Source organism: Diabrotica virgifera, chromosome 9 (genome assembly GCF_917563875.1).
Source record: "Diabrotica virgifera virgifera chromosome 9, PGI_DIABVI_V3a".
NCBI lineage: Eukaryota > Metazoa > Arthropoda > Insecta > Coleoptera > Chrysomelidae > Diabrotica > Diabrotica virgifera.
This window is the reverse complement of record NC_065451.1, coordinates 40897309-40909745: the sequence shown is the minus strand read 5'-3', so window position 1 is coordinate 40909745 and position 12437 is coordinate 40897309.

Sequence of the window (12437 nt, the reverse complement as noted above, 5' to 3'; positions counted from 1 at the left end):
CAGAAGCAACGTCTGTATCCACATCAAAGTCGTAACGTAAATGTGGAGGTACGATGCACTTTGATGCTTTCTCTTTTTCTTTGTCTTGTTCTTCTACTACTACTGTTGCTACACCTATCGAGGAAATTTCTTCTTCTTCTTCTTTATCGATAATTGATGCACCTTCAGAGGAGTCTCGATTATCGATATTATTAACGTGTTCTTGATTGTCAAAAATTTAGATTCGTTAATGCATTTGTAATATCTTTGTCTGATTTTTCATTAAAAGAAATTGCATTATTTTCATCATTAGTCGTATTATTTAATAAAGGATCATTATTTGGTCGGTATACTGCGAAAACCAGGTAAATACCGAAATACCGAAACCGAGAAAAAACGTTTTTAAGGTTTAGTGTTTTGTTTTGAATTAAGAGGGCAACTTGTGTTTGATATTCGGTATTCTAGTGAAAGATGCATATATCAGAAATGATATTCTATCATTAGTTTGAAAAGGTTAAGACACCTAGCTGATTAAACCTAAATTTAAGATGGAGATGCGGTCACTTACCTGGTTTTACCTGTAAATCTAAATTAATCAGTTACCCTTAAAATAACACATTTACAAACAAATATAATAAACCAAATAGAATATTTTGTAGTTTTGTGATCGGAATATGAAGCTTTAACTAGTTAATGTTTTTAAGAGATTAGTCGATAATTATAACATTTAACTGGTTTTCCCTGAACATTTTATTCAGAGCTGTTTGTAGTTATATGGATATTATTTACATAAATGATAGGCAGTTTTATAGAAAAAGCAAATTTATTTTGAACGTGTTATAGATACAAGAAAATAATATTACTGTAATTGTCGGATTAGTCACTGAATGCAGAATCTGACAAGATGCCATTGGCATCGTAAAATACGATACCACCTGTTATATTCCTCCGGTATCACTCCCTTATCAAATAGCTTAACAAATCTCTGTTTTTTGCTATGCTAGTTGGCGAAGTTCTATCATAAAGTTGCTTAAGTTTTTATCGACTAACATAAGCATGCTTATGTGAGTTGATAACTCAGCTTGCTTTTTTCTTGTTGACTGCCGTGCAGTATAAATAAGGTAATGAAGCTTGGTGACGCGTCATACTTGAAATGGATTCTGTTTGTCTCTTCTTTCACGAATTTCATCTTTTTATCTTTAACCACATTATTTTTTCGCCGTTTTGGTCTTTTGTTCGGTTTTTAATTAGAGTGTGTGACAATTTTTTTAAATCACAAAAGTCGTAGTACGTATTTAAAATCTTTACACTTGTATGGTACTATACATACTTTTTGATCACTGACCTTGACATTTTTAGTTTCCCTTGCATTTTGAAAAAACGGACAAGTATACTGCCATACCATAGAGAGACCTGATTTCTAGCAGTTTAGATGCTGCTATGTATAGAGTCAACTTCCATACAAGAATGTCCCGACTCTAAAAATTTATGTTACGATACTGTCCGCAGGTATATGAAAATACACTTATTTCACTTGCTTACATATTCTGGGACACATTTTGATAAGCAGTTGAGTATAATGCTTTCTATTTCAGAACTTCCTCGTCTACCGTTAATTTCCGACCAGGCAAAACGGTAAGCTACATTTGGTAATGCGGCTTCATTTACACACAAATTGTAGAGCCATAATTTTCGGGAAGAATATATGAATTGTCCAGTTAATCTGGAATCTGTAGTATAGCCTGTAGATCGAAAGTGATTGAAACAAAATTCCGTTGTTGATTAGAGCTTTTCTTATGATTTCGTTTTTCGAGATTCCATACTTCTTTTTTTCTGATGTTGTCTGTAACTGTTTCCTAAATCCGGTTTCTTAGTTGGATTAGCCATACCATAATTTGATAGGGCTAATAAATATTTATTACAAACTAAACATTGATCTTATTTAGGACAAAAAAGCTTAAATTATAGTCGTTAGAAAATATTCTTCGGTATATAATTTCGCTAATACCTTCCGGTTTCTTCAGTTGACAATCATTTATATAAAGTTGATACATTTTCCTTATACTCAAATTTTTGTCCAAATATCTACGCTTTGAATGGCGAATATAATGTGGGACCATGGTTGGAAAAGACTCAATATGAGACTTCACAATTTTGCGTTTTTCATTGCTTGTTTTATTTGGCAGTATATGCTTGCCTCTGGCCCGTATCTGCATAACAACATAGAATATCAATTTTTCTTACAACATCTTGCATTAACGACGCTGATATACAAAGTGTCTTACAAAAAAAAAACTTCTCACATACTTGTACCTCTTGACCATTCAAAGAAACATAATCGATACTATCGATTTTACCAGTCGATATAAATGAGAAATTTTAATAAAACATACATGTAAAATGTATTAAGCGCACCCGAAGTCTCATTTAACGACAATGTTAACATTATGTCATATAGCTCTGTAACCAAAGCACTTAGAGACCTAATTTTTGTTTTATTTTAAAACTACATGTATTGTTTAGTCCCGCATACATTTTTGTAAAGTTAGAGAGAAAGAAACATTTTTTTTTAAATTTTTAAAATACTCTTACAAAAAAACCCAAAAAAGTTTAGATTTTATTTTTTATATTACTTGTTTTTGTACATTCTTCAATAAAAACGGGACTAGACAATTTACGCGGGACTAGATATTATCTATCTACAATTACTGTAAAAATTTGGACCTTCTATCATCTAAAGAACCATAGATATCTGACATCAAAAGCTAAAAATGTAGTATTCGGGAAATCGCAAAAACATAAACACTCTATATAGCCTATAGTAGGCTATAAAGCTACCGGTACACGCTAAGTTGAGTGCAGTCGTTCAGAAAACATAGATTTGTATTTTAACCATGGATATTTTATACTACATGTATAATGTGTTACATATCGTTGGAAAGAGAAGATTTCAGAGAATAATTTTCAATCATAACCCAAAAAACTTAAAAAAATTCAATTTTCGGACTTTGGCTGCCCTTAAAGACATTTACCACCTTTTTACTGAATATGGCATACAGCAGTAGAAGTATATTGTTGTCCGGCAAAATAATATATGTGCGCTTACTTGGTTTTACATGCAACAGAACTTTAATTTTGTGGAAGTAAGTAGCGATATATTGTTTTACTTGAAAATGAAAAGTCGGTTGTGTGTAACTTATTTGTTTATCACACAAATTATCTGCTGAATAGTAAGTCGTATCATTTACTGGGTTTTACCTGTATGTAGAGCGTAAAAAGCTGAGAATTTTGGTATACTTAACTCAATATTTTTAAATTTGTCATTTACCTGGTTTTCGCAGTATACCGACGATTTATTAACAAATTTTCGTCCAAATTTTGATGTAAACACTTTTCTGATTTATCGTCAGAAATTGTATTTACGAAAGAATTTTCGTCCAAATGTTGCTGCTGTTTGAAACACATTTCAATATTTTTCCCTGATTTTGCATTTATTAAAGGATTTTCGTCCAGATGTTGCTGTTTGAAACACGTTTCAATATGTTTCCCTGATTTTGTATTTACCAAAGGATTTTCGTCCAAATATTGTTGCTTGAAACACATTTCAATATTTTTCCCTGATTTATCGGTAGAAATTGTATTTACTAAAGAATTTTCTTTTAAAATTTGACACAAGTCACGTTCAGCATCGTACCCCAATGTATTATTATTAATAATATTATTATTATAGTCGTCGTCATCATCATTGTTGTCGGCTAATAATCGATTTTCTATCAATTATCATTTAATCATTTAATAGATTAATTATTAGACCATTCTCCTCATCATTTTCTTTTGGACGAACTTCTTTTCTCGCCAATAGGCCGTCAAATGCTTGTGAGAACTGTAAAGGTAGACTTCCGCACCAAGCGACCGAGACAGGAGACCGCGACAGGCGACAGATAGGCGAGGTCTCCCCACGACTGCTCTCAATGCAATTATATCAGGGTAGTTCTGCAGCCCGCGACCGAGACCAGCGACCAACTATCGTCTATCGCAACCTATCTGTCGCCTGTCGCGGTCTCCTGTCTCGGTCGCTTGGTGCGGAAGTCTACCTTAAAGACACATGAATTAGTATCAAAAAAAAAACTATGAATCACTAATGAGAACTTACTATATTTTTTCTTTCTCGCAGGCATAATCGGTTTCGCTACATCTTCTAGGGTTTGAAGGACCTCGATATAAAACTCTACAAGGCAAAATCAAAAGCCACCACATCAAAGAAAACAAGCCGGTCGACACCGCTGGAGTTATGCAGGACATATGAGTGAATGACAGATAATTTTTGAAGAGTGGGGGAGAAATTGGCATAGAAAAGATACTAGAGGCATACTAGAAATATACAGAACACATATAAATGAAAAATAATTTTTGGAAGAGTGGGGGAAGAATTGGCATAGAAGAATACTGAAAGGCAGGAGAAGAGGTGCTTAAAGAAGTTGCTTACTTGTTTAAGTCTGGCAAGTGTTGGTGGCTAATTCTCTCCACCTGCCTAAATATTATTTTCTCCGTTTTAGATAATTTTGGAGGGGGCGTCCTGATGATTGTTTTTGATAATGCGATGTATTGTATATGTTCTAAATATGAGGGATGATGACATTCATCATCTCAATTTTCATCTTCGGCGTACAAAGAAGCAGGCGTGCAGATTGGCGCAGGAACAGGCGCAGTAGACTGTGGGGGGAACGAGGCAGAAGGCCTACAAATTGGTGGAGGTAGCACAGATTCTGACCAGAGCGGGGCAGAAGGCCTACCGATTGGGGGAGGCACTGACGGCGAGGAGTGGGGGAGATGCGAGACAATGCCAACGCTTAAGTTGCTCGCTAAAAATTGTAGAGTTACTTTTACCGGCCCACAAACTTTTTGCAAAAACACAATGTCTTCTTTTGCATTTGTTATCTAAAAGTTAAACAAACAATATTTTGTAGACCAGATATTGTGTAGACAAACCGGATGCCCTGCTCGTTGACCCTTGAGATATTACGTCAGTCACTCCTCACAGTATATATTACTACTTACTTACAAATATGTTTTTTGCAGCGATTACTTTCATATTAATTTTTTTACCTTTTTTCCAGCGATATTCTTTTTTTCATTTTGACTCCCAACTCATTATTTATTGCCTCAATCTGCTTAACTAAGGGTTTCATCTTTAAGTTGTATTCATTAGTGTCCATATCCTCACTTATAGATGCCCCATCTACGTTATGTTCTACCCCATCATCATAATTTTCTGATCCATATTCTGCTTCACCTCCATTACTTTCTGATAGGTATCCGTGTTCTCCCTCATCTCCATTACCATCAGACTCGAATCCATTATTTTGTGGTTCATCAATATGTTTTACTTCACCGCCTCCTTGTTTTTCCTCCCCCTCATCTTCTTGGACACGTAATATCTCATCATCATCTGCATCACTTTCCGAGATGTTTTCGTACTTAAAGTCAGTAGTGTACCCAAAAGGTTTTATACTCGAAGGGTCGTCGAAAAAAACCACCGAACTAGAAGTTTCACTCACTATCGGGGTTGTTAGCAACCCCGACGCTAACATCGGGGTTGCTAATAAAATTCGCCGTCGATTTGGATTACGAAAGTGATAAAACATCGCGTTTTAAAATGGACATAGTGGACAAAAACTAGTACGGGGTAGTACAAAAACACTACACCCCAAATTTCTATAATAAAGTATACGCGGTGACCACCTACACTACCCAACCCCCAAGCTTGTTGGGGGATCATTACCCCCTCCATGCCCCATAAAATTAACATGGGGGTGCTCTAAAAAAAAATAGAATTACCTTACATGTCTAAGACTCACATGTGAAGCATGGACAATAATGATAAAAAGGTACAAACATGATAAAAACAAAAAAAATATCGAATAAAAATGACAAGTATTCGAAACATACGCAATAATGATAGAACTTGTAAAAACATCAGAATTACCTTACATGTCTAGTACAGACATGTGAAGCATGAACAATAACGATAGAAAATTTAAAAACAAAAAAATATCAAATAAAAAAAAATGACAAGTATTCGAAACCAAGAGCAATAATGATAGAACATGTAAAAATATCTTAATGATAGAAAAATAGAAGCATGGACAATAACGATAGAAAATTTAAATCATGATAGAAAAATATCGAATAAAAATGACAAGTATTCGAAGCCAAGAGCAATAATGATAGAAGATGTAAATATCTTAATGATAGAACAAAATATTTCGGGCAAAACTGTATCAGAAACCCTCGTTCCCTATGCAAATTTCAAAAGCACGAAAAGAATGATAAAAAATGTAAAAATATCTTAATGATAGAAAAATAGAAGCATGGACAATAACGATAGAAAATTTAAATCATGATAGAAAAAAAATATCGAATAAAAATGACAAGTATTCGAAGCCAAGAGCAACAATGATAGAAGATGTAAATATCTTAATGATAGAACAAAATATTTCGGGCAAAACTGTATCAGCAGAAACCCTCGTTCGCTATGCAAATTTCAAAACCACGAAAAGAATGATAAAAACATAAGACAGAAAGCACGGACAATAATGATAGAAAATTTAAAAACATGATGGGAAAAAATATCGAATAAAAATGACAAGTATTCGAAACATACGCAATAATGATAGAACTTGTAAAAACATCAGAATTACCTTACATGTCTAGTACAGACATGTGAAGCATGAACAATAACGATAGAAAATTTAAAAACAAAAAAAATATCGAATAAAAAAAAATGACAAGTATTCGAAACCAAGAGCAATAATGATAGAACATGTAAAAATATCTTAATGATAGAAAAATAGAAGCATGGACAATAACGATAGAAAATTTAAGTCATAGTAGAAAAATATCGAATAAAAATGACAAGTATTCGAAGCCAAGAGCAATAATGATAGAAGATGTAAATATCTTAATGATAGAACAAAATATCGAATAAAAATATCAAGTATTCGAAACCAAGAGCAATGCGTAAACTCAACCACGAAAAGAACGATAGAAAACATAAAATAGAAAAGCATAGCTAGAAAATATGACATAGAAAAACATAGAGCATGGACAATAATGATAAAAACATGACATAAAAACATAAGATAGAAAGTACGAATAATAATGATAGGGAAATATAAACAACAAAAGACATAGAAAAATCATCGAATGGTATGCAAATTCAAAACAGGAAAAGAATGATAGAAAAACATAAGACAGAAAGCACGGACAATAATGATAGAAAAACATGAAATAGAAAAAATCATAGCATGGACAATAATAACAAAAAAAAAAACATGGCGTAGAAAAACATGACAGAAAGCATGGGTAATAATGATAGAATCTGAAAAAACAAAAAAAGACATAGAAAATCCATTGATAGCTATGCAAATTCACGAAAGAATGATAGAAAAAACATAAAGACAGAACGCACAGGGCCATAATGATAAAAGATGACATAGAAAAACATAAGACAGAAAGTATGAACAATAACGAAAGAGATTGTAAAAGCTAAATACTGTAGTATTCTGGAATAAAAAACGATAAAAATTATTACTTACACGCTTGTAACAAAACTAAGAAAACTTCTGTTGGAGTGAAAGTAAAAAGAAAGATATACTCCAACAGAAGTAAGAAAAAAAAAGAAAAGACTAGATAACTAAATAGTTAAATGTAAGCTATGGGACAAATATATGAGACATAATATGTAGAGATATAGATGTAAAGAAAAGGGTGAAGTGACTTCTACGTTGAGAAGCCGCAATAGGAAAAATAAAAAAAAAAATACTACTAAAGTGCAGTTGTACTGAAGAAAGGAGAATTAAAAGGGATAGAAGTAGAAGTATGAAGAGACAGAGGCAAACTGAATAGAGTTGGCTAGCAAGAGATGCAAGAAAACCACTAGACACTCAAGGATGGATACGGCTCGTTTGCATGCCTGTCGAAGAACAGTAGCTCTATGTAGATAGTAATGAGGACTAAAAGGTGAACTAATAAAATAAGAATAATGTACTGAAAATGAATGACGATGAGTAGTTGCTAAAGACGAACAAAATAAATAAAACTAACAAATCATGGGCGCCATGAAAATGATCTTCAATCATTTTCCCAGGTATCTTATACTGCTGTCAAATATTAAATATATCAAACCTGTAATAATGAACATAAAGGAGTAATAAAATAATTGATATACAAAATAAGTAAATATTTATTAAAAATAACTACTAGATCTTGGACAATCTCTGAGTTACACAAAGTGCATATCATGTGACTCTAAAATGACATCAAGTTATACAAAAAGTTATATTTGAGATAATAATAATGTTACCTGTTACAAAACTTAACACGTTAACTGCCGGTCCATTCTGGGTAGGCTTTCACCAGGAGCCGCTTACTGTTTTTGATACAAAGACGTCTATTTATAAGTTTCTGGAAAAGTCCGAATAAAGTAAGTATTTTTAAACTAAATGCACATATATACAAGAGGGGTTGGTGGTGAACGCGCTAGAGCGTCAGTGGCGCTCGACTCTAGTATTTGTATACATACGCCGTTCGACGCGCTGGTGCGTTTTGTAAATAATATTGATAAAAATCAGTAGGAACATTTATTTACTAATACAAAACAAAACAAGAAATACAAAATAACAAATTATAAGTAAATAAAACAACATTAAACTTTGTGGGATATTTGACAGCAATCCAGACAAAATCCAGGGGTATCGGGACAGGCTTTGCATTCGTAAATTGTATCTTTACGAATATTTTGTTGACTGCAAGTTTTACAGCGTTTTCTCATAACTTTTCCCTTTACATCCTTTACCTCTCGTTTTGTTACTGAATGATCTTTTGGAACAAGTTTGGCTTCAGAATTAATAACTTTTAAAAGGGATCTAACGAGTTGTAAACGAAATTCGTAAAGACCAATCTTTTTTCCAGAGTACTTGTTGTATAGTATGTGGGCATTTATAGCCATCATCTGTATAACATGTATAAATATTTTTGTTGGCCATCGTACAGTTTTTCGTTGACTCGGATAATAGGCAAGCATCTGGTCTTGCCGGTCAATACCAGACATATTTTTATTATATCTGATAATAGGCTCTGGTTTTATTACATGTTGACCTCTTCTTGTTGTAACTTCTTGTAAAGTGTTTTGACATTCTGTTGTTATATAGTAAACGTCCCTTTTATCCTTCCATTTGCCAACTAATACCCCTTTTCGGCAACGGGCAATTGTTGCACCTTTAGCAAGTTTTTCTTGCCTTACTTCTGCCGGATTATTTTTACGGTCAATTCTAAGAGTTCCTGTGCAGTAAGTGGAAAATTCAAGTAAATTTTTAGCTAAATCAAAGCTGTTGTAAAAATTGTCCATGTAAACGCAATGGCCTACATTTAGTTTCCCTTCTAAAAGGTGCAAAACCACTTTATTAACATGTCCTTTTCCACCTGAATCGTCAAACATTCCAGAATAAACTAAAAATTTTAAAATTAGACCATTTGGTTCGGTCAACATATACAACTTAATCCCATATTTATGTTTTTTGTTTTTTAAGTATTGTCTAAAATTAAGTCGTCCTCTCTGTAATACCATTGACTCATCTAAGCTCAAATTACGATCAGGATAATAAACTTCTTCCATTCTCTTATTGAAAAAGTTTATCATCGGTCTAATTTTATAAATTCTGTCTTCAGGTACTTGTTCTCCCTCTTCTGGATTATTATTAAAATGCAAACATCGCATTATGACCATAAATCTGTTCCGGCCCATAAAAGTGGAAAAAATTGCATTAGCAAAAAGAGGATCTTTCTTTTTCCAATAATCCTCAATCCTAGGCAACGAAATATGACCCATGTGTAGAACTAATCCTAAAAAGACTAGCAGTTCTTCGGAAGTCAAAATTTTCCAATCGAAAATCCTAGAATGTGTCGCCCCTGCATTAGATAAGAAAATGTGCTCGGCATACCTGTTTGTCTCATCACATACTTGCTGCAAACATTCATCTGTAAGTAGCATCCGAAAAAGTCAACTGGATTATTATCGGAAACTTCTACTAGTAACTCTTGGTGTTTTAAAAAAGGAAAATTTTTCATACCATCAAAATTTTCTTTCCATTTATCGCTTTCATCAACATCAACGAGTAGATTAGGCTACAATTAAATAATATGTTTTAATAAAAAGTTAATATTTGCATTTAATTTTGTAACATACCGTATCTTCCGTATCCTCAATAAGTGCTGTAGGTAAAGTATTTTCAATTTCATCCTCAGATTCTGGTAAATATTCACTGTCTGAATCAAGAAAGTCACTAAATTCTTCATCGCTTGTTTCTAATAATCTCAAAAGTTCTTCCTCTGTTAATTTTTTTTTCATATCTAATTTTATTTTTTTATTTGAATTTGAGCCACTTTGTAAAATATCGTCAGTGTTATTCATTTTTGCACTTCCGTATGCTTACCCTATGCCATTCAAATATAAAATAACCAAAGGAGATGTAAAAGAACTCAAATAACATTTAGGGGAAACACCGAAATTATCCAGGTATTACCAAGCTTTACGATTAGCGACTCTAGAAAATAGGGGAAATACCGAAATCTGGGAATGTTTAATTTTTACACGGTTAGTAATCCGATAAATTAATAAGCATTTGCAGAATTATATGTGCTATTACTGATATTTACACTTAATACAAAGCCAACAGATATACACATCCTATCGGGACAAAAAGTCGTAAATCGAAAAACCAAGAACAAAATTAGAGAATTGATACCTCTAGTTACCTGCCTTTAAAATATAAAAAGCCCTGTTGTAGCGCCAGTGAAATAATCCAAGATAATAATCGATGAAAGTCTGAACGCGCGAGAGCGTCGTCGGCACCTAGCTAAAGTCATGTATCGACGCGCCAGCGCGTTATTGGCATTGAACGTGTTAAAGGTATAAGTACCTGTTACTAACATATAGGGTACAACTCACATGAGTCTTCTACCAAATGGTTATAGTACGCCTGCTACGTACAACTAAATGAAACTGACAAAGATGAAAATACTACAAAGAAATAGGCCCAAGCCTCACTAAGAGAAAATACCATAATGAATAAATAAAGTTAAATATACAAATGAATAAAGTTATAGTAATGAAGTAATTAATACCGAAACAATGACCTAAATTAACCGAGAAAATGCAATGAACTAAAGTAACGACGAATAAACCGAACAATCGAAATAAAGCGAATAACAAGAAAATATTTGGGAAACAAGCAAGTAATATTACAAAATAAATTTACCCGAATTACATAAACCAGTATCAAAGCAATAATAAAGTATTAAAAACCTAATTTTCTCTAGGCTTATTCCTGTGCACAAGAAGTTACCGTAGATACAAAGTTTGGGAACCAAATACAATAATATACAAATATGTCATATTAAAAAAAAACCAGAGGTAAACTAAATCTGGAAAAAAAATTAATTAACATGGTGCATTAAATCAAATGTCTGAAATATAAAAACCAAAGTTACTTAATGCACAACACTAAATGTTCCCAAACGACTCCTAAAGAGGCTGCTGCTGCATCCTCAGAAATGAGCATCAGGATGATGCGCCCCATGCCCTCCGTAGGCCCAGGTGGCAGGACGAAAACGAGCTGGAATGCTCCCAAAAAGCTTGTTCCCAAAACCCCAATAGTGACTTGGCTGTGGTCGTGGCTGGAATCGACGCCTTCCAGGTGGTTGAAGGATTTACATGGGAGGTTCTAATATTTCTCCCCAAATGGCTAAAAAACATTCCCAGTTTTAGTTTATTTTTTTCACTCGAGCATGTGTGAATAAAAACAACAGAAGAAGTAACGAAGAAGAGGTTTTTAGAATGAACAGCAATAAAAAACATCAATTAGCAAGGCTTATCAGACGTAAGAAGATACTGTGTGTGACCTTGATGTAGTATTTAAATACAGAATATGATATTAGGTGTTTTCGTGGAGCACGTCCTGAACGTGTTCAGAGGAAGAACGCTTGCGCATTAGAATTTTGGCTGTTCGCGGTGTTGAAAAATCCTCCTCTGAATAAAAAGTTCTCTGTTCGCGGAGCGCAACAACTTGTTCTGAACGTATTCGGAATGCGTTCAACAAGTTCTGGGATTAAAGAGAGGATTTATTGTCCGCACATGTGCAGAAGTTGATTTGACGAATTTATTTATTTTGTTAAGAGATTCGAGATTGTATTTCTAACCTAACAAGTTTAAAATTTTGAATTGTTGTGTTATCATACAAATGTTGTAAAAGGTAAGGTTTTTTAAATTGTATTATGTATTTCAGTTTCTTATTTTTAAAAACTTTTTAGAAGATGAACCTCAGTTCAAGTGATGAAGATTTGGAAGAGATTGTAGGACTTTTAAATGTTCCAAAAAATGCAAATTTTTTTGAGGAAAC